The sequence below is a fragment of the Dasypus novemcinctus genome, chromosome 26 (genome assembly GCF_030445035.2).
Source record: "Dasypus novemcinctus isolate mDasNov1 chromosome 26, mDasNov1.1.hap2, whole genome shotgun sequence".
Lineage (NCBI taxonomy): Eukaryota > Metazoa > Chordata > Mammalia > Cingulata > Dasypodidae > Dasypus > Dasypus novemcinctus.
The window spans coordinates 61,261,455-61,284,489 of NC_080698.1; positions in this window are offsets into that span (position 1 = coordinate 61,261,455).

The following is a 23,035-nucleotide window of genomic DNA, read 5'->3' on the forward strand; positions in this document are numbered from 1 at the left end:
AATGAATATCGCCTCCAGACTGGCACTGTTCCATAGTGCCAGAGAGCACTATGCACCAGGCTAGTAGAATACTGGAAAATCTCTCTAAGATCAAGGATGCTGTGACTTGCTCACTGTGTTGAAGAACATGCTAAGTGGAGCCATGATACCAGGATACAGTAAGTGAAACAAACACAATTGGCATTATAGCCTGTTCTCATGGAGAGATAACATGTAAAGTATTACAAACCTGAAACTCAAAACTAATAATTGCAACTCTGAATCCTTATGCATTAAGTAATACATTAGTTAATATTAAGTGCTGTACTTTTATACTGTACTAAATATATGCCTAATAATTATAACGTTATCTTTTCTATTTTGGATCAAGTGCAGAAGTATATTAGACATCTTAAATTCCAGGTAAAATCATTTTCTAAACAGTTAATAAACATGTCTATAGAATAAGGTGGCAGTCTCAGTCAGTCTCAGTCAACTTCTATATTCTACTGTACTCTGCTGTGTAGCAAAGGTGAGGCTGGCTTGCTGATGGTGAGTCACCTTTTGAACAAGTCAAAATTGCTAGAAATTGTACAATTAAAACCAAGGTGTAAAAAAACCTTTATTCTGTAGTTCTGATCACTCCCACAAGAGAAAACTAAGAGAATTTCCAACTTAGTGTTCTAATCCTGAGTGAAGACAGTTGCCCAAGGAGTGCCAGTTCACGAGGAGCATCTGACAGAGTGAATGAGTGCCAATCATTGAACAGTTTGGAATGTGTCTTCAGACAAAGCTAAGTGTCTTGCAATTTCTCTCTGAAGATGAATAACTTAAAAAAGAATATATATGCTGTTCCCACCAGCTTTTAAGGAGTGCCATCTTTATAGGCACCTAACCTTGTCTACCTCTGTAATCCAATGTCCTCTTTTAAAAATGAGTATTCCAGATTTTTAATTAAGTTTGTTTATTTCAGAGTGAACATCTTATTAACCATATGAAAACTTCATCCAGCTTCGTACAGAATGCCAGATCTATCTTCCTCCAGTTAAAATAAATTAAGAGTTTTACACCTTATTAGGCAATGACTACAGCCCATGGCCAGCAGGAAGCAGTTACAGAAAAGAGATCGTCTCCCTCTCAGTGCCCCTTTTAAATTAAAGGTGTAAACTCTTCAAGGGTAAAATAAAATTAATAAATGGATCTGGAACCTGACTGGAAATCCACGTGAGCACGGGTGGCCACAGGATGACTGCAGGAGGCCCCTGCCCCAGGATTCTGCTGTCCAGAATGAAAACTTCTAAACTTTTAAAAACAGTCCTGAATGCTACACTAAAGATTGATAAATAATCAATCAAAACAACAAATAGCCATCCACCTCATAGCTCCAACAATAATTATGCCAAAGCTTAGTAAGTTAAACTTTGGCAAAGGGGGGAAATGATATTGGCTATAGGTGGGAGACTCTTTGTCTGTTCAGAGGTAACCTAAACTATCTGTGACTTGTGGGTGTGGGATGATAAAAGGCTGTGGTCCTGCCCTTGGTGAGCAGGAAACAGTTTAACAATGCAAGGTCTATAAACTTTAAGTATTCAGGGGAAATGCAAACAAAATGTGCTAAAAGCTTATCAAATGCCTGAGGTCCATGCTAAAAGCTTACCTAAGATGTGGAAATATATGCTAATTCAAGCCTATTGAGAACTGAAACAAAAGGACCATTTGGCCTTTCCTCTCTATACTCAAATAATTGAGCTTCTCTCAAATTCTACAACAGTTTAGTGCAAGTAAGCAGATGGTTAGCCTAAGGTAAAATGGTCTCTGTCCTCATGAATCATTTTTTAATGAAGTTTCATGTAAAACTTTGGACTCCTTTCATCCTGGCTTAGTAAGGGTTGAATAACAGCTTGGATGTGTATAAAAGTTACACCTTATTTCATTTTACATCTGCCTCAGCCTACATAATGTTAACTGTTTCTAGTATTCTCTATCATCATAACACCTGCCCCTCCCACCACCAATGTTTAAAAAAGTTTCCTTTATGGCTATTTTGTTTATGCCAAACTTTTAATCAGACTTCTTATGCAGAGGAAGAATTGTAGTGAAGAACCTCTAGAATCAAACTAGTCCTTTTGAGACCAAAAAACCTCAAATCTTACTTTTATTGTTTTGTTTACCAATAAATAATGATGTGTTTATAGTGTTCTCCTCTGTTTGCATTTCCATCTGGTTAGACAACTATCCTGGTGAAGCAATATTTGAAGCTTTGTTTGGGTTGGCTTAGATGTTTAGGCTTGTGGAGAATAGCCATTTTCTTCCAAGCCAGTATCATTTTACATATCTACCAACAAACCTCAGTAAATGAACCTTCCTTAGCATATAAACACCCAAACAGTTGAGCTGTTTACTGTTAAATATTTACTGTGAGGCATTAGGAACATTAAAACTGGTTCTTCTAGTTTCCATGTTCCCAGCAGACCACCATTAGGCCACCTCTTTGTTGTCCGCTCCATTACCTCTGCAGGAAGAGCATAGCTTTACCTTGTCTTTTATTCCAAAGCACCTTAAATCCTGTTTCCAAAATATTGACTGCTCTTATTTATTAATTTTATTTGTTGAGCCAGACAAGCAAAAGGCCATACCTTTTAGCCACATCAGATTGCCTGATGCTCACTTGTGATCCTGAACCTTAGATCTGGGTGAGGAGGGGGGGACCCCCTCTGTCATGCTGACTTGGGTTCCCAAGTTTTCCCTTAAATTCCAGAAGTTTAGAGGGGAAAGGAGAAGAGTTGCTCTGTGATGTCCTCTCGCTGAAAATATAACTGAAATCTTCAGATTTTCCTCCTGTAGCCTATGAAAATGTTCTATTTTCCATATAACTTCAGTTAGCTTAAATTAGTGTTCTCTGTTTGATGAGTAATTTAGAAATCAGTCTTGGTTGCCAAACTTTTCATAAGCCTCTGATTCTCTCAACACTATTTTTAACATTTCTGCAGCCCATTTAGTATGACCTTAATCCTTAACAGAGGAAAAGTATAATTTATATTCTAAAACCTTACATTATAATTAGAAAAATTAAATTGTGAGGAAAACATGTCTGAGAATCACTTCTAAAACATACTCTGAGAAATGAAAATTTTGTAGCCATGATGCTTTACAACTAATATATTCTATCTCCCTGACCTCAAGACACACAAGAAAAAGATACCCTAGTTGCTTCTAAATATAAAATACATCTCTGAGAATTATTTGTGGCAATTGCTAAATTGCTAAAGCCAAGTGTCTCCAAGTCTAGAGCTACCACTAACATGCATGTCTTTAGCATGCCAGTTTCCCTCTCAGCTAAATCTGTGCTTTTGTCCTCACTTATATCTAGAGTAGTGGGGGAAATAAAATCCTGTTTAGGAAAGTAGGTAGGTGTTTATAAAAATTTCTTAAGTTAACAATTTCACGTAAGTATCCATGTTAGCTCCATTTTTAGTCACTAAGTCTTATTACCCCAAAAGAGAGCACAGTTGAGTTGTACTGCCCCCCCCACCTCCCTCAAATGGTTGGCCCTTAAGACAGGCTCAGATCCCTACATTTGTTGTTTTTACCTATTTTGGATATGTTATATGCTTAATTCTCTGGGGTGGAGAGATCAAGAGGTAGAATCAAATGTCATATAAAATGATTTATAAATTGTGGAAGGGGAACATGATAAGTTCAGTTTACTTTTAGCTCAAATTAACCTGTAAGGAATCAGTTTCTTTAGGAAGGGCAGGGGTAAACTGAGTGTGGTCATTGCTTCAGTTCCAGCCATTTACTTGCCCTAGATAAGATTGCTTTTCTTTTCACTGCTGCTCTAACTTTGATTAAATCGTGAGGGGTTGGCAAGTTCTGCTTTGTAACAGAACCACTTAGTGTAATGTTTGTTGGATTGTGAAGGATTTTCTTTCACTAAAAAATTATTAAGTAGCTCTCATTTCAGAGCATATTCTAATCACCAAGAATGCATGCTTTATCATTAAGGTTTAGTTATTTTTCAAGAGCCAGCTTTCCAGTTTAAAAATTAGTAGTCTTTCCTTTCCCTTTCCCCTCAGTACTTAGTAACATAAAAGTATGTAGAAAAGGATATTGTTGGTCTAGTTTTTAACCCAGGATATTATCAGATGACCTCTGGATACATCATTATCATTTTACCTTTCCTAAAGAATTTTACCCTCACCTCGTGTAGCATGTAACAACATGGGATTTCAATCCAAGAACTTTGTATTTGCTGGGACTTTAGAGGACATCAATAGATTATAGTTTCATGCCTATCTTTATTTCCCATTATATTTTAGTTTCTTGGGGATAGAAAATTATCCCTTAGCACTTGGCACAATGTCTTGTCAGATGGATAGGTAGAACTTATTAAGTATTGGTAACTGAATTGATTCAAATCCAGTCCCTCATTTTACAGATGGGTTAAATACCCAAGACCCAAAGAAGTTAAATGACTTGCTCACAGTCAGCTGGCTAGGTGGAGGAAGAGGTGGGACTCCTTCCGCAGTAGCGTGCTGACTCTGCCTGAGTGAGGAAGCACTAATGTGAAGTAGGTTGTTACTTTCATCAATGTTGCAGTGCAGAGAATTCTACAGTTTCAGCCTCATACCAAATCGGAACTCACTTCAGAATGTTTACAGCATAGACAGCCTATAGGCCAATGGGCTCAGGAAGCCAAGGTTTTGTGAATTCCATTCCTTCTGGGATGGAAGGCTACTGTTGGCAATACATTGAACTATCAGTATTATTTATTGTTTTTTACAGTAAGCCATTTAAGTCAAACACTATCGTTGCTTGCTTTTGCTTACAGAGAGAGGTCTCTGGTGTTATGCTGAGTCAAAAGTTTTGGCCTGTGTTAAGCAAGAACTCGGTGACAGACTTGTATAGTAATTGTGTCCTTGTAAATCAACACTGCATTATAAGATGGAATTAATATATTTACTGAGAAGCCTCAATTGATAGAGAATAAATATGAATATATATGAGGTTCTGATACTTATTCAGCAAACTGAATCATTCACTAGAAATTTGAATGCCAGCTATGTGCCATACTGGTATTGGGGATGTAAAGAAGATAAGGCAATAAGGCCTTCAAAGAACTTGTAGTCACCTCTGGAAGATAATTACAATGGTAGATATGAAAAGGTGATTATGAGATCACGGAGCAGAGGTCTGACACTTATCCTGAGCAAGAAGGGTATCTGTGTCTTAGAAAATCTAAGGAGGAGGCACCTCCTAGATGGGAGCTTTCAAAGGGTGGGCAGACTTAATGAGTCAGAGGAAAGTGCTGGAGAAAGAAGCAGAAGCATTTCAGAAGAGGGAAAATTATTTGCAAAGGAGCTGAGCTAAGAAACTCCACGGGGTGATCCCGAAGAGTAAATTATAAAATTAGTAGTGTGAAGAGATGAGTCCAAGGCATACAGGGCAGTGTAGATTATATAAAGGAGCTTAGATTATCCCAGCTGGCGGGGAGCCACTGAGGGGTCGGGGGCAGCACCGTGACATGAGACCACTCTGGTGCCTGTAGGAGAGGGATGTATTTAGGCCAGAGGGCTGGGTAGTGGGTCAGCTCAAAGGTGGTGCAGTGATGCAGGGTTGCTGTGGCAAGTGGGGCACTAGGGCAGGGGGGCTGAATGAAGGTTGATTTGAAGAAATGGAGGGCAAGAAATAATTAGGGGGTTAAATTGGCAAAGGTTAGTGAAAGAAGATGGTGTGGCGTAGAGAGAGATTGCAGGAAGGACATTTTTTCTGATCAGGGTATTTGAGGTAGGTGAACAAGCAAGTAGAGGAAATGACAGTGAATTCCTTCTGGGGAATGTCACATTTGAGGTAGGTATATCCAAAGAGTTGGATGTACCAGTTGGAAACTTGGAGGAGAGATTGGCACAAAGGATAGATTTGGAAAGTGTAAGCACAAATATATCTGTCAAAACAATAAGAAGACGTACCACCTATATGGTGGTAAGGAGCGTAAGCCAAGGATGGGATCCTGAGAAAATACTATCATTTAAGAACCCACAGAGAAAGAAGAGCTTATGAAGAGCACAGAGTGTCTAAGGTCACAGAGTTTTGAAGACAGATTATAGTCAGAATAGGAAATAATTCCAAAATGAAAGGAACGATCAAATATAACAAGAATATTTAAGAAAAATACTGAAAAAATGTTTATTGGATTTGAAACTTTGGTCATTGCTGACCTTGTTGAGAACAGTTCCAAAAGTGTTATGAATGGAAGCTGGTTTGGTACATGAATGGGGATCAAGGAAGTAGAGATAGTGACAAGGTTAAGTGAACGAGTGGACAGTTGCTAGGTGGGAACCTGAGGAGGTGTGTGGCGATATGGCTGTTTGGTAAGGATTGTAAATATGGATGTTTGAAACAAGAGGTTTGGGTAACCCTCTAAAAAAGAGAAAAAATAGTCATGCTTTAGCATGTAACAAGCTATCTTTGTGCTCTTGTTTCCGCTGGCATTTCCTAATCCCCAGAAGTCCCCTTTGGATAGCAGAGAAACCCTTAGCATAGAAAAGTTAAGTGAGGAATTTAGAATCAAAAAGGAAATGATTACATGTTGAGAAATGAAATTATTAACACATCCAGCCCTTCAATACTATGCCTTTTTTCCTAGTTTAATGTATTTTTCTGGGTTTAGATTTCATTTTTAATGCCCAATGATTAGTACCCTCATAAGTTTCCGAAAAGTGCCCCATGTCTGTCTGTAGAATTATCCTCAGCTAATACAATCTATGACTCCTCCAGCAAAGATTATTTTAATATAAGGAAAGCAAATGCAAGTCTCAGGACTATGATCCATATGTTTAAAGAACTGTTCTGCCCCAGTTGATTTTTTTTTTTTGCCATATCTAGAATTGTTGTAGTATAATTTTGAAGATTCTTTAACACCAGAACTAGTTCTAAGGGGAATTTCAGACTTCAGTCATTACAGTATGCTCAAAACCTCACAGATCTCAAGGCCTTGGACTTGACCTCCGAAAACCCATCAGAAATATCTTTGTTCACTTACAAAGTAAGTTACATATCTTACTTAGTAGGATATGTAACTCTGAGTACTTCTAGCCATCATCCCTTTGTGAAGAAGAGGGAATGATAAAGCTATAAACAGTCTAAAAAGTGATAGGAGGCACAAAAAATAAATGTAACTTGAAATTCTGAAGTTGAAATACAAAATAACTGAAATAGCAGGGCAAAAATGTGTTCTTTTATAAGTATAATTTGCAGTTATTTTAGATATTTACTTGGTTTTGAAGTATTGAAATCTGATTCATCTTTTTTTCTGACCACAGTAGAGATAAACTAGAAATCAATAAGTAAAACAAGGGAAACGGACTTTGGCCCAGTGGTTAGGGCATCCGTCTACCATATGGGAGGTCCGCGGTTCAAACCCCGGGCCTCCTTGACCTGTGTGGAGCTGGCCATGCACAGTGCTGATGCGCGCAAGGAGTGCCGTGCCACGCAAGGGTGTCCCCCGCGTGGGGGAACCCCACGCGCAAGGAGTGTGCCCATGAGGAGAGCCGCCCAGCGTGAAAAGAAAGAGCAGCCTGCCCAGGAATGGCGCCACCCACACTTCCCGTGCCGCTGACGACAACAGAAGCGGGTGCCGCTGACGACGACAGAAGCGGACAAAGAAACAAGATGCAGCAAACAGACACCAAGAACAGACAACCAGGGGAGGGGGGGGAATTAAATAAAATAAATAAATCTTAAAAAAAAAAATAAGTAAAACAAGAAAAATTAAAAATTCCCAATTACTTAAAAATTAGGTAGTGTACTTCTAAATAACTTATAGATTAAGAGAGAAATCACTGTAGACATTATAAATTATTTTGAATGATGGTGAAACTGCTACATATCAAAATTTGTGGGATAAAACTATAACCTACTTGGAAATTTGTAGCATTAAATAAATATATTTGAATAAAACCTGAAAATCAGTGATCTAAATATGCATCTCTATAAATTAAAAAAAGAACAAATCAAACCCAGAAAGTATACTAGGTAGGAAAGAAAGAAAGAGCAAGAACTAATGTAATAGAAAACAAGTATAAACTACAGAAAAAAAATTTTAAGGTAATTCTTTGAAAAGATTAATAAAATTGATAAACTTCTAACAAGATTAAGCAAGAAGAGAAAGCACAAATTACTAACCCAAGAAATATAAAAAAGGGCATCATTATAGAGAATATGGACATTTAAAAAATAAGAGGATATTATGAGACAATATTATACCAATAAATTGGAAAATTTAGGTAAAATGACCATCTTCTTTGAAAAACACAACCTAATGTAACTGAAACAAGAAGAAATAGGAAATCTGAATAGTTTTTTCTGTATTTACTAAAGACATTGAATCTGAAATGAAGAAAAACCTTCTCACAAGATAATCTCCAGACCAAATGGATTCCCTGATGAATTTTCCAAACAGTTAAGGAAGAAATAATATCAATATTATACTAATTCTTCCAGAGAGGAATTTAGAATGCTTTTGGATTTTTTTGAGTCCAGCAAAGCCTTGATACTAAAATCTAACAGATATTGCAAGAAATTATGCCATTCTGTTTCATGAAAATGAATTCAAAACTCCTGAACAAAACTTTTAAAAATTGAATCCAACAATATATAAAACTGATAATCCTTGATGCCAAGTGGATTTATTTTTGGAATACAAAGTTGATTTAACATTCAAAGACCAGTGTAATTCACTTCATTAACACCATAAAAGAGAAAAAAAATGATATATCAATAGATGCAGAAAAGTATTTGTTTAGATTTGATATTTGTTCAAATCTAAAGATTGAAAAGATTAATAAAATTAATAAACTTCTAACAAGATTAAGCAAGAAGAAAAAGCACAAATTGAGGTAAAAGGTTGAAGGTAAAAACCTTCAACAAACTAGGGTTAGAAGGGAACTTCTTTAATCTGAAAAAGAGTACCTACAAAAATTTATAGCAAGAAAACTTAATTGTGAAATATTGAAAGATTTTCCTTTGCAATGAGAGTGATTGAAGGATGCCTTCATTTACTACTTCTGTTAAACTAGAGGTCCTAGCTGGTATAATCACCAGAAAGAAAGAAATCAAGAGATAGGTTTTAAAGAAAAAAAGAAAACTATCATTATTGGCAGATGACATGAATGTGTATGTAGAAAATCCAGAAAAGAATCTACAGACAGCAATTACAATTAATAAGCAGATTTGACAGGTTGCTAGATACCAGGCCAATATATAAAAACCAATTGTATTCTATAAAGCAGTAACAAAAAAAAACACATTTTTTAAAAGTGGTATCATTTACACCAACATTGAAGAAAAAAATACAAAGTACTTAGGAAAAAACAAAAATGTGCAAAATCTCTACATTGACAACCACAAGAACTTCCTGAAAAAAAATTAAAGGAGCCCTAAGGAAATGAAGAGAAAAAATATATTCATGGATTGTATGAAGACTCAATATTTCACAGGTGTCTGTTTTCCCCAGATTGATTAATAGAATCAATGCAATCCCTGTCAATGTTCCAGCATACAGTGGCATATAATAATAGCAATGAGAGTGAAGGAACTTGTTCACATAACAACATGGATAAATCTAACCGTGTTTCCCAAAAGAAGCCAGAGACAAAAGTATTTATACTGTCTGATTTGTTTTTAAATAAGGTTCAAAAACAAGCAAAACTATAGTTTTACAAGTTAGGGTAGTGGTTACTTTTGGGAAAGGATAGTGACAGGGAAGGCACAAGGGAGCCTTCTATGATGCTAATAATTTTTTTTTTTATGTAGGTGTTGGTTCATGTTGTGAAAATCCAAGTGCACACTTTTGATTTATGCATTTTGGGATGGTTTACTTAAAAATTATTTTAAACAAGTATGGAAAGGGAGAACAGAAGTTGATTCCATTCCAGAAGAATCTACCAAGTCAGAGATCTGCTGCCCCCTGCCCCACCCCACAATGCTCAGAGCAGCTATGCATTAACCCCTTTGACATCTTTTGGGCAGTTGCTGCATGATGCACTGAGGTGGGGACTAGGGTTCAAATACAAACAAGGCACCACCACCCCTCACGGAGCCTGTAGAAGTGGTGCTGTAGGTGAGCTATGTACAGCATGCTGTGGGCACCCTGCAGAGAGGGTGCCTCTGGGTGGAAGAAGGCCTCGTGGGCTGAGGCTGGGGCTGGGTGGAGTAGGATACATTGGAGCTGACTAGAGCTGTTGAATAGAACTCTCCAAAATGATGGGAATGGTCTGTGTCTGTGCTCATCTGGTGGCCACTAGCCACATGTGGCTGTTGAACACTTGTGCATCTGAGAAGCTAGTGCATCTGAGGAGCTGAATTTTACATTTTATCCCATTTTGATTAAGATTTCAGTTCAAATGCCCTCATGTGACTCCTAGCTGCCAGATGGGACAATGCAGTTCTAGACAGACAATATGACACATAACAAAGATGCAGAAGCTCAAGGGCTTGCTTTAGTGAAGAGTAAAATGATAGATGCCTAATGACAACAAAGAGTAAATAACATGGTAAGGAACAGTCCGATGATGGATAGCCACTTCCCAGGATGGCTCAGTGGAGAAAAGAGAATAAGGAAGTTGACTCTCTAGTCAGTGTTTTGTGACTAGAGCCACTTATCTGGGCAACTTGCCTGAGAAGCCTATATCTAGGGTGTTGAGCAAAGTGTACCTGTAATTGGGTACATCAGCTTTGAATATTGTTAAACATAGGCTTAACTGATTTGAAGACAAGTAAATTTAACAGAGTGAAGATGAATTAACACCAAAGTACTTACTATCTTGTTATTTCAGAGTGAATTGTGTGTTTTAAGAGTGATAGAAGTTGGTTGGGTGTACTGTAATGTGAAGTTTTGTTTAATAACATTAGAAATGAAATTGTATTCTTCTCAGATAAGTACAGGAAATAGTGTGTAGACAGAGGGTAAAAGTATCCAAACTGAGGAACTATCAACAGCCTTGACAGGACAGCTTCACAACCAGCCAAGAACCTAACATAGGATAAAAATGAAAGGAGCTTTGAGGTGAATCTCAGTTTCAGCAACCTGACAGCTCCTTTATCTCCATTTCTAAGGGGTAATTTTAAACCCCCACCAGCAGGTACCCTAGATACCCTCACCCTCTCAGTATTGCCTTCTCTGCTCACCACTTCCTCTTGGCCTGAGTCCTTTCATCCTGAGGAAGAGTACACTGTCCTCTCACTCTGCAGATTCACTTCCTCCAGCTTTTTGGATTGCCTGACTTGGTGACCAGGACTCTAAGAACCATGCAGAGATTGGGTTTGAGATTATGGTAGTATCCTTTCACAATCACAAGAGACCTGTATGAGGAGCTAGCTAGTAAAGCAAACATGTTTGGCCATTCTAAAGAAGTAGTAAGACAATTGAATGATATTTCTAAATTTTGTCCAACAATATTCTTTCCACCCTCGTAGTTACTCAAGATGTTCAGTGACATTGATCAGTAAGTACTGTGGTGAGGAATAGCAAGCAATAGAGGACTCCTTACCTGGATATTCCTGTAGAGAAAGGGGAGTAGCAAATATGCTTGTAATTAACCTATCCTTCCAGTCAGAATAAGCTCAGTCCTGCATGCCTGCTTAGTGGTTGCTGTTTCTCAAGAATGAGTGTTTTTTTTTAGGATAGTTTCTAAAATAGTCCTGTGCACCAAAGGAATTTTGATTAAACCTTAGATTAACTCTTGGGTAATCTCAGTTCATGGTAGGTTCCTGTTTTCCTAAAATGATTATCAAACTCTAAAGTTGTAAAACACCTTTTCCCTAATTTATCACTTTTTCCCTAATTTATTTCCGTTTTAAAATATAAATACTAAATATGTAATGGCACTTAAAACAACCCCTTGTTAATTTGAGTGACATAGATAAGCCAGACAATGAATGACCTAGACAATGAATGACCCAGTCACTGACAAAATCACTTAGGCACTTGCTAGATATTAATTCACTTGGGGTCGGACTAATGTAGGCTAAACTGTAAATCAAAATTTCAGAATTATAAGGGGGTTCACTTAAAACATAAATTAATAAAGAAAGAGCAGTTTATAAACTGCTCTGAAAATTTGTGTTTTAGAACTTCCTGGAATTCGTTCAGAAATCTTGAACCAAATCAAATACGGGAATCAGAAAGTAAATTTCATAAAATGCATTTTTTTGCACAGAGAAGAAAATATTTATTTCTTACCACGTCTATCAGGAAATTTACAAGGAAAGGGAAAATAAGTGATAAAATTCAATACTAGTTATAAAAAATTATTTTATCTAAATTTCTGTGGGCTTATGATATTTCATATTTGTTTTAATATTGTCAATATTGCCTATCTTGAATGTCAAAGACAATATTGGAATACGTTTGTGTGTTATGAATTGAATACTACTTTTTGAATTACCTTTAATGTTCAGTAGGAAGAACAGTCTTTGGTTTTATGTATCCAATAAGTCCTATTGTTGTAAAATTTGAGAGAGGTTTAATTATTTGAGTATAGAGAGGCCAGGACTCAGGAATGATTTTGAGAAGGAAAAATGGTTTATTGACGGCCGGCTGGACTCGGGAACTTTTTGTTTCAATCCCGAGCCCCGAACAAGATTTTTCAGTTCCTTTTATACAGAGAGGAAAGGCCAAATGGTCCTTTTGTTTCAGTTCTCAATAGGCTTGAATTAGCATATATTTCTACATCTTAGGTAAGCTTTTAGCATGGACCTCAGACATTCGATAAGCTTTTAGCATATTTGGTTTGCATTTCCCCTGAATACTTAAAGTTTATAGACCTTGCATTGTTAAACTGTTTCCTGCTCACCAAGGACAGGACGGCAGCCTTTTATCATCCCACACCCACAAGTAACAGATAGTTTAGGTTATCTCTGAACAGACAAAGAGCCTCCCACCCATAGCCTACATCATTTCCCCCCTTTGCCAAAGTTTAACTTGCTAAGCTTTGGCATAATTATTGTTGGAGCTATGAGGTGGATGGCTGTTTGTTGTTTTGATTGACTATCAATCTTTAGTGTAACATCCAGGACTGTTTTTAAAAGTTTAGAAGTTTTCATTTTGGACAGCAGAATCCTGGGGCGGGGGCCTCCTGCAGTTATTCTGCGGCCACCAGTGCTCACGTGGATTTCCAGTCAGGTTCCAGATCCATTTATTAATTTTATTTTACCCTTGAAGAGTTTACACCTTTAATTTAAAAGGGGTGCTGAAGGGAGATGATTTCTTTTTTGTAACTGCTTTCTGCTGGCTATGGGCTGTAGTTATTGCCTAATAAGGTGTAAAACTCAATTTATTTTTACTGGAGGAAGATGGATCTGGCATTCTGTATGAAGTTGGATGAAGTTTTCATATGGTTAATAAGATGTTTACTCTGAAAGAAACAAACTTAATTAAAAATCTGGAATACCCATTTTTAAAAGAGGACATTGGATTACAGAGGTAGACAAGGTTAGGTGCCTATAAAGATGGCACTCCTTCTTAAAAGCTGGTGGGAACAGCATATATATTCCTTTTTAAGTTATTCATCTTTAGAGAGAAATTGCAACAGACACTTAGCTTTGTTTGAAGACACATTCCAAGCTGTTCAATGATTGTCATTTATTTGCTTTGTTAGATGCTTCTGGTGAACTGGCACTCCTTGGACAACTGGCTTCACTCAGGATTAGAACACTAAGTAGGAAATTCTTTTAGTTTTCACCTGTGGGAGTGATTAGAACTACAGAATAAAGGTTTTTTTACACCTTGGTTTTAATTGTACAATTTCTAGCAATTTTGACTTGTTCAGTAGGTGACTCACCATCAGCAAGCAAGCTTCACCTTTGCTACACAGCAGAGTACAGTAGAATATAGAAGTTGACTGAGACTGGCTGAGACAGCCACCTTATTCTATAGACATGTTTATTAACTGTTTAGAAAATGATTTTACTAGGAATTTAACATGTCTAATATACTTTTGCACTTGATCCAAAATAGAAAAGATAACATTATAATTATTAGGCATATATTTAGTACAGGATAAAAGTACAGCACTTAATTTTAACTAATGTATTACTTAATGCATAAGGATTCAGAGTTGCAATTATTAGTTTTGAGTTTCAGGTTTGTAATACTTTACATGTTATTTCTTCATGAGAGCAGGCCATAATGCCAATTGTGTTTAAGTTTTACTTACAGTATCCTGGTATCATGGCTCCACTTAGCATGTTCTTCAACGCAGTGAGGAAGTTGTAGCATCTTTGATCTTAGATTTTTCAGTATTCTACTAACCTGGTGCATAGTGCTCTCTGGCACTATGGAATAGTGCCAGTTTGGAGGCGATATCTATTGTATACTTGGCTGTACCAAGTCATTATTGGCTGCTGCAGGAGCTTGAAACTGCAACATAGTTCCCATCGACTTCAGGAGCAGAACCAGAGGCTGCTATAGCAAATATTTTTAATTGAGGGGTTGGTGACTAGCCTAGCCAATAACTCACATGGAGAGGCAAAATGCAATGTATACAAGGCCTGGTTTGAATGCACAAGAGTTTGCTAATGTTAAAGTTTATTCCTTGTTTTTATATATATATATTAAACAATTTAATGCAACATATTATATATTAAATGACTGTTTCCTTACACAATTTTACTATGAAGATAACAGTAGGTACTTTAGTAATAGAGGAAAAAAAATATTTTTCATTGTTAAAATGAAAACAGAATAATTTCAATAGAATTAAGATAACTTTTTATTACCATTTACTTAAATGTGTACTTTACAGTGGCCTTCAGACAGATTTTATTATTAAGAAGTTATTTCTGCTACTAATACTAATCTAAGATTTTTAGTTAACAATGACTTTTAGAACTAGAACTATTTAAACATTTTCAGTTTGGAAAATGTTTTACAAACTCTTTATAATTGACTATAACTACATTGACTAGCCACCTCATGTTTAAACAAACTTACTAAATTACATTTACTAATGAAAGAAATTTACTTTATTTATTTAAGAGAGCATATCTACAATTTTTTTGCTTTAGCCTAATTTCACTAATGTGAACTTACAATTTTCATTACTCTAAAGATGTTGTACATATAATGTTAATTTAGTTTATAAATTAACTATGGGAGATTACACTCAAGTTAAATAAAATTGAAACTATAATAGTTTATGCAAGGAATGTTTTCTTTTTCCTTACAGGAAGCTAAAAACTTTTTTTTTTGTTTAAGTTATGAAAATTAATAATTTAAAAGCATGCTGACTACTAGGTTTTAAAACACATTACATAATTACTTAATTTTTTAATCATAACCCAGGGAAGATTTTTCCATAGTTTTTATGGACTTTCTTTTACTTACTGAAATTTGTTAATAGAGCCACTAATTACCTTTTTCACTTTAAATACTTAGTAGTATGTCATACCAGAAACAGTTTCTTTGGAAGCAAGTTGGCATGGGAGGCTGGCTACCAAATAAATTTGTTATAAAATTACTTTTTATTATTATTATCAATTCAGTTTTTGTTTAATATGACTTTCTGCAATTAGCCATTTAAATACCTTAATTTAAACAATGCTTTGTAAAACTTTTGTAGTTATTTATACCTTTAAGACAAATTTTACCTTCACAGAACACATTCTCTTAATTGAAGTTACTACAATACCTTCTAAGAACCTGGGCAGAATGCAAATGTATTTTGGCTTTGACACCCTATGGAGGGAACTTTACTGCATTTATTCTGATTCTGCTTTTCACCCCCTTCACTTCTCCCCCTTCCAGGCAGTCGGGTACACAACAAACAGGAATGCAGCTTATGAATAGAAGGTGTGGACTCACTGGAAAGGGGCAAGCTGCTCTCCTCTTTTCAGCTTTCAGCCAAAATGGGCAGACAGAACCTACTCAAATTCGACAACTCTCCAGGGGACTCAGCCACCCTGACTGGGGCAGCCCCAATAAACTTGGGTGCGTGGCGCAGACACAGATACAGATGGCCTTCAAGCCCCGGCAACGGGGCAGACCAGAGACAAGACAGCAGAGCATGTGCAAACATCCAGGCTCCTCAGTTTTGCCCCATAATCATTTTACCCCCTTGCCAGTGGCAAGGGAGGGCTCCAGCTCAGCTGTAATTCTACTTTACATAAGGACACAACTCCAACACTAGCATTGAGCTGACACAGACAGAAGCACAAAGGTCACTAATCTGACCCACAAGTTTATATATATTTTTTCACCATGGCTGCCCCCACAGCCATCACAAACCTCAGAACACTTAACATTTGGTATAAAGCAAATTCATTCACAAGTTAGCACCATAACAAAAGATTTCAGCTAGACTTTTTCCACTGTTTAAACTTTACACCCAGACCAAGCTCCACTAGAAAAGCTGATCCATTTTCCTGTAACCAAGTTTTTTTTTTTTTATCTAGACCAATTTCCAGGACGTTAGCACTTGAACCTATAAACAACCCTTTTTATAAAAATCCAGCCTCTACTCCTTTAGTGGATATAAGACTAGTACCAAATTCTAACATGCAGTTAGACAAACCCAAAACACCAGGGCTTTTTCCTGGTTTTTCTCCAGGACATTAGGACTTGAACCTATAAACAACCCTTCCTATTAAAATCAAGACTCCACTCCTTCAGTGGATGTGAGACCAGTACCAGATTCTAACATGCAGTTAGACAAACTCAAAACACCATGGCTTTTCCCCAGTTTTTCTCCTTTTCCCAAGCCTAGAGAGAACGGCTTCCCCCCAACTTTCTGGGGCTACTAGGGTTCTCTCAGAGGTGATTAGCCTCCCCTTCCTAGCAATTAAAGCTAGGGCCTTCCAGACTGTGCTCACCCAGGGAGTTTTACCTTCTTCCATGTTCAGAGTTCTTCTTCATTCCCAGAATCTTTCTCTTCAGACCTTCCATTGCCCTTGATTTTTGTCGGGAAGACTGGCAGAGCCCACATCTTTTCTGGATTAAATTTAATCCAGGGGCGCCCAGATTTGGGGTTCACCTGAGTCCTCCCGGTTTCCTTGGGGATTTGGAAAGGGCAGCAAAATGCTACCGTCTTTGGCCTTCATTTGTTATCCCTCCGTGGTTGCCAAAAATGTTGTAGAATTTGAGAGAGGTTCAATTATTTGAGTATAGAGAGGCCAGGACTCAGGAATGATTTTGAGAAGGAAAAATGGTTTATTGACGGCCGGCCAGACTCGGGAACTTTTTGTTTCAATCCTGAGCCCCGAACAAGATTTTTTAGTCCCTTTTATACAGAGAGGAAAGGCCAAAAGGTCCTTTTGTTTCAGTTTTCAATAGGCTTGAATTAGCATATATTTCTACATCTTTGGTAAGCTCTTAGCATGAACCTCAGACATTCAATAAGCTTTTAGCATATTTGGTTTGCATTTCTCCTGAATATTTAAAGTTTAAAACCTTGCATTGTTAAACTGTTTCCTGCTCACCAAGGGCAGAACTTCAGCCTTTTATCATCCCACACCCACGAGTCACAGATAGTTTAGGTTATCTCTGAAGAGGCAAAGAACCTCCCACCCATAGCCTACATCACTATCACTTATTAAAACCATTAAGAATCTTAGAAAGTAATTAAATTATTTGGATTTAATGCAAGAAGGTCCTAGGTATTCAGGTGTTTTTATAATGTCTGTTATTGCTTGCTACACATCATTGATATTCGTTATAAAATGTTTAAACAAAATGAATTTTTATGTTGCCTTTTTATTATTTAATAGAATAATAAAATAAGCAGTAAAATGCATGTTTTCATGATATGATTTCAAAGCATCCCAACCAACCAGCCAGTGCTTGTAACACCTCTCTAAAGCTATAAGCAGGTCACACACCCTCCCTGGCCAAATTAGCTATAGGGCAAGTGTGCCCTAGGTTAGCTTGCTTGCAGTAGATATAAAATTCTACCTAACTGCACTAATCAATTGTCTAGAGAATGATAAAATTGTGCTCATCTTCCACTAACTGAATTGTCACATTTCTATGATTTAAAAGGGAAAAATATCGTATAGATATATCATTTGTATTTTTACTGAAAAGCTTTTAGTAAATCAAAAATTTTCTTTCAATTGCTAGTAATTTAGAACTGAAGGCATATAATATCTATTCATTGACATATAAAAAGAAATGCATGCAATATCAATATATATATATATCTATTTATGTCTATTTATATATACTGATCTATCTACCAATCTATAACACATATATATTGTGGAATTCCTTAATGGTTAATCAAACACTGATTGCTTCATTAATCAACAAATGATTAGTAGTTACATTATAAAAATGGCACAATTCCCTTCCACTCAAATATATATGTCTAGATAAAATATATATGTCTAGATATATATGTCTAGTTAACCCATTACCTCTTAGGATCCCTCCCTTGTGTCCTTGCAGATTGTAGCTGCTGACTATAGCAGTTATACTGTAACTGTAAATGTCATATTAGCTTATTTCCACTCATTTACTAGTTATCTTATGTTAACTGAGCAATTTACAACTGTTGTGGTGCATGGCCAAATGCTTGCTCCCAGCAGGTTTTCATCAGTCTTCAAGGGCTCTGGGGGCAGTTGCTTACACACTCCCTATTGACCAGCACTCTAATATAACCCAACAATATTGACCAGCAACACTATCCCCCGCTCCTTTTGTGTAAATCCATGAAAGTTCTAAACTCTTTAGATTTGGGAGACAGACCTGCCTCCATACTTGGCACCTTGCATAAATTCTTTCTCTTTTTGAAAAAAAACAGCGTCATGGAATGGGCCTCTCACGCTCACTGGACTATGAACTCACTCTTCTGGCAACAATATAACTTGCCATTTTGAATGAATTGCTTTTACCTGTCATACTTATTGAATTAAAAAGTATTTTATCACTCCCCCTTCCTGAACCTAGGTCAGTTGATGTAGCCAGGGAGCTTCTTGGTTAATTGTTCTTCAGTCACTCACTCTAGACTTGACAGGAAAGTGTTAAGTTCAGGGCAGAATGCTGAGCAGGACAAGAAGGAGCACAGAGAGAGGGGAAAGGGCATTCTCACTCCAGCTTGGCCTTGCTTTGTTCTTAAGATTGCCCAATGCCAAAAGAATTCCTATTCACTTGACTGGAGGGGTGTTAGGTCATTCATCTAACACCACCAGAACCCATTTCATTTGTGACTGCAATAATCTTTAAGAGGTAACAACTTAGCCAGGGTGTTCCTGCAAAATGACCTGGGCAGAATGGAACTCTAGGCCTTTTTTTTTTTTAAATTTTTATTTTTTTAATTGATTTTGTAAAAATATTACATTAAAAAAACAATATGAGGTCCCATTCAACCCTACCACCCCCACCCCACCACTCCCCCCCCCCAGCAACACTCACTCCCATCATCATGATACATCCATTGCATTTGGTAAGTACATCTCTGGGCATCTCTGCACCTCATGGTCAATGGTGCACATCATGGCCCATACTCTCCCACATTCCATCCAGTGGAGTTGACTTCAGAAGAGTATCCTAGTTCCAAATCCACACCTTCCTTACACTTCATTATTTCACTCAAATGAATTGTAAATTAAGATCATAAAACTGAAAAAATCAAAGTATACCCTCTGGAATGATGTGCAATGGGATGAAGGAGACTTGGGTCCTGGTCATTCTCTTTATACAGCCTTACTATTTGAAATGAGAGTTAAGGTTATCAATAAATAAAATGTCAATTTAAAATTTTAAAAAATGAAATGAGGGAAGCTAGAAATTCATTGGTTTATTTTCCCACATGTAAAATGAAACTCAATGGCATGACCTCTGCTGCCCTACCATCTCTGACTGTATTTACCCATCATCCACAGAGAAACTGCCTTACACATGTCATTCCACTGTCTCTGGGGGATGCTGACTCTCCTTCCACTTATACCAGGGAAGGGACACTCGCACCAAATCCAAACGTATTGATGAGTTGCTTCCTTTTGCAACCATAAGCCGATCTTAGGCACATCTAAACCTCATTAAAATGATAAAAATTAAAGTAATCTATGCTAAATTATTATTTCCATGTTTTTCTTTGATAAGATATTACAAAGAATAATTACAAATGGATAAATAAAATCCCTTTAATCAAATATCTGCCTTGATGATTTTCTAACAAATACAAACATTGACTGAAATAATTCTTTACAGAAACCTAAAGCAAATAAATTCCTCTACCACAGTGGGTAAAAATTTCAAAAGCTCCAGAGCAATAATTCTGTTACATGCCTCTGTTTATCACAAGAAGAAATTATGTAATAAAATGTGAAAACTCAAGTCAGACTTCTGGGTAAGATGGTAGAGTAGGGAGCTACAGGACTCACACCCCCTCCAAAAACAGCCAGTTCACAGGCAGAAATTGTATGAAACAGCTGTCTTGGAGCTCTGTGGGCCAGGGGTGTTCTCTACAGCATGCAGGGAAGAGCTGGATGAAGAGCCTGAGAAACTGTGGTAAAACAAAAATGTAAGTAACTCACTCTACCACGGCTGGCCCCCCATCCTCAAGTCGAGCAGCCTCAGATCTGGTTTCCAGATGACTGCTGCAGACAAAGGGATTTGGAAGAACTCCTCCCCAAAAAGGGGTGGGGCACAGCTGAGGACTGATCCTGGTTCTCAGTGGGCAAATTTAAACTTCTGGGTCCCAGCTGTGAACCTCTGTTTTAGCCTGCCGTGGAGTGGGAGCTACAGTCATTGCATCAACTTCAAGCCCACCACTGACAAGGCGCAGAGCCAAAGGAGGTTTAAAGAGGCACTCCTTCTTAGAGCTGTGGGAAGAACTTGGCAAAGAGCACATTCAACTGAGCATGCTGGAAAATCCAGTCTCAGTGTGCCAACAATAGTGTTCTGGGCCTTCTTTCCTGACCCTTGTCCAAGGGCTCATTAGAACTGTTCTGTACCTTTCTTTCCAGTGTCTTGGCCCTGTTTTGGCTGAGAATTACTGACAGGGAAAGTCCTCTCTGGGGGACTTTTCACAGAATTTGCCCTCCACACAAAACCATCTAGAGACAATGAAAGAGGAGTTTTTTTAAAGTAGCAAAAGAGAAAAAAACAGAACTGATTAAGATACTCACAAAAAGAAGAGAGTAAAGGAAAATTTCTCCTGAGGTTGAAACAAATGCACAAACAGAGCAATAATAAAATTGAACTGAATACACAGAGAAAGAATAAGATGTAAAAGAGGTGAATAAATCTCAACAGTTAAACAAGGGTAATTCCAAAGGCTTAGAATAAGTTGAATCAAGTACCAGAGAAGAAGACTAACACAAAGCCAAACAGCAACTAAACCCTAGACAAGAGAGAGAAGCTGACCTTCAAAATAAACTCAACAGGATAATCAGATGCCTAGACATAAGCAATAAAATAAGCCATATTAAGAAACAAGAAGTAATGACCCAGCAAGAAATAAATTGAATCACACTCCCTATATAAAAATAAACTCAAAATGGATCAAAGACCTAAATATAAAATCCAGGACCATAAAATTACAAGAAGAAAATGAAAGGAAATTTCTTAAAGATCTTGTGGTAGGTGGTGCTTTCTTGGACCTTACAGCCAAGGCATTAGCAACAACAAAAAAAGTTAATTGGATCACAGAGTGGTTCAACAATGGCAGCAGAGGAATACCGGTATGGGATGTTATTGACAGGGGACATATGGTTGACAGGGAGTTATACAGGGCATGTGTCCAGGGTGCATGGAAATGTTTGGATATACTCATAGTGGAAACAATTAAAAACAACAGCTGGGGGGGTACTGGGTTCCTGGCTGGGGGGGCTCTGTCATGGTCCCTAGGGGAGCAGTGGCAGTCCCCCAGGTGCAACAGCAAGGACCAGAAAGGAACGAGGGTCCAACAGTGAGCCCCTGATACTAATGACTATGCTTGTGAGCCTATACACCTGAAATAAGAACAAGGCCTACAGCAGCACTGTGCCTAGGGGTTCCCTCCTGACAGCCTCCGTGGTACTCAAATGTGGCCAGTCTCGAAGCCAAACTCAACATGTAAATGCACTGCCTTCCCCTCAGCGTGGGACATGACACCTGGGGATGAGCCTCCCTGGCACCGAGGGATCACTACCAAGTACCAGCTGATGACGTAACTAGAAAATGACCTTGAATTAAAGGTTCAATGTGGACCAGTAGAATATCCCTGTCTACGTATAATAACAGGAGTTAAAAATGCTGTTTGACCTAAAGTAAAGGGGAAATGGAAAGGACAAATGAGTTTCTATGGCTATGAGTCTCTAAAAAAGAGTCTGGAGGTTGTCAGAAGGATTGCCCTTATGCACACCTGAGCAGAGTCTCAGAGACAGATAAAGTAGATACAACCCCAGGTATTGGTTCTTTTGAGGGCTTAAGAGACCCACAGGTTCTATGGTCATGGCAGATGGAGTTCACTGCCATGTCAGTTGGCCCTTCTTTGGAGTTGGTGTTTCTGCATGATGGAGCTGGACTCAGATGTGATCTCTTTTCACAAGCCTTTCATGCTACTTTACTGGAATTGTAGTTGGTGCTGGGGTTTAAGATATATCTAGGGGATTTGAATCTCTGGACTGACAATATGATAGCCAGGCCCTGAGCCTCAACAGACTTAAGCTCCTACACTCTGATTTATTGGACTTACCCCACTCAGCTAACATGGAGTTGAAGAATGTCAACCACCACACCATGGAGCCTAGAGTGCCTACAACTGAAAGCAGGAGGATTGCATCCATATCCATGTGGAATCTAAGCCCCCTCTTGACATAGATGTGGAATGGACACAATCAATCCAAGGTCCATAGGAAGGAGGAATACAGTAAGGATTAGAGTGGACTTAATGATATTCTATTCATGAACTATTGTGGTTAATAATCGAGAAAATGTGGCATTGGTGTGGAAAAAGTGGCCATGGTGGCTGCTGGGTGTGGGGAATGGGAGGAAGAGATGAGATGTGGAGGCATTTTCGGGACTTGGAGTTGTCCTGGGTGGTGCTGCAGGGACAATTGCTGGACATTGTATGTC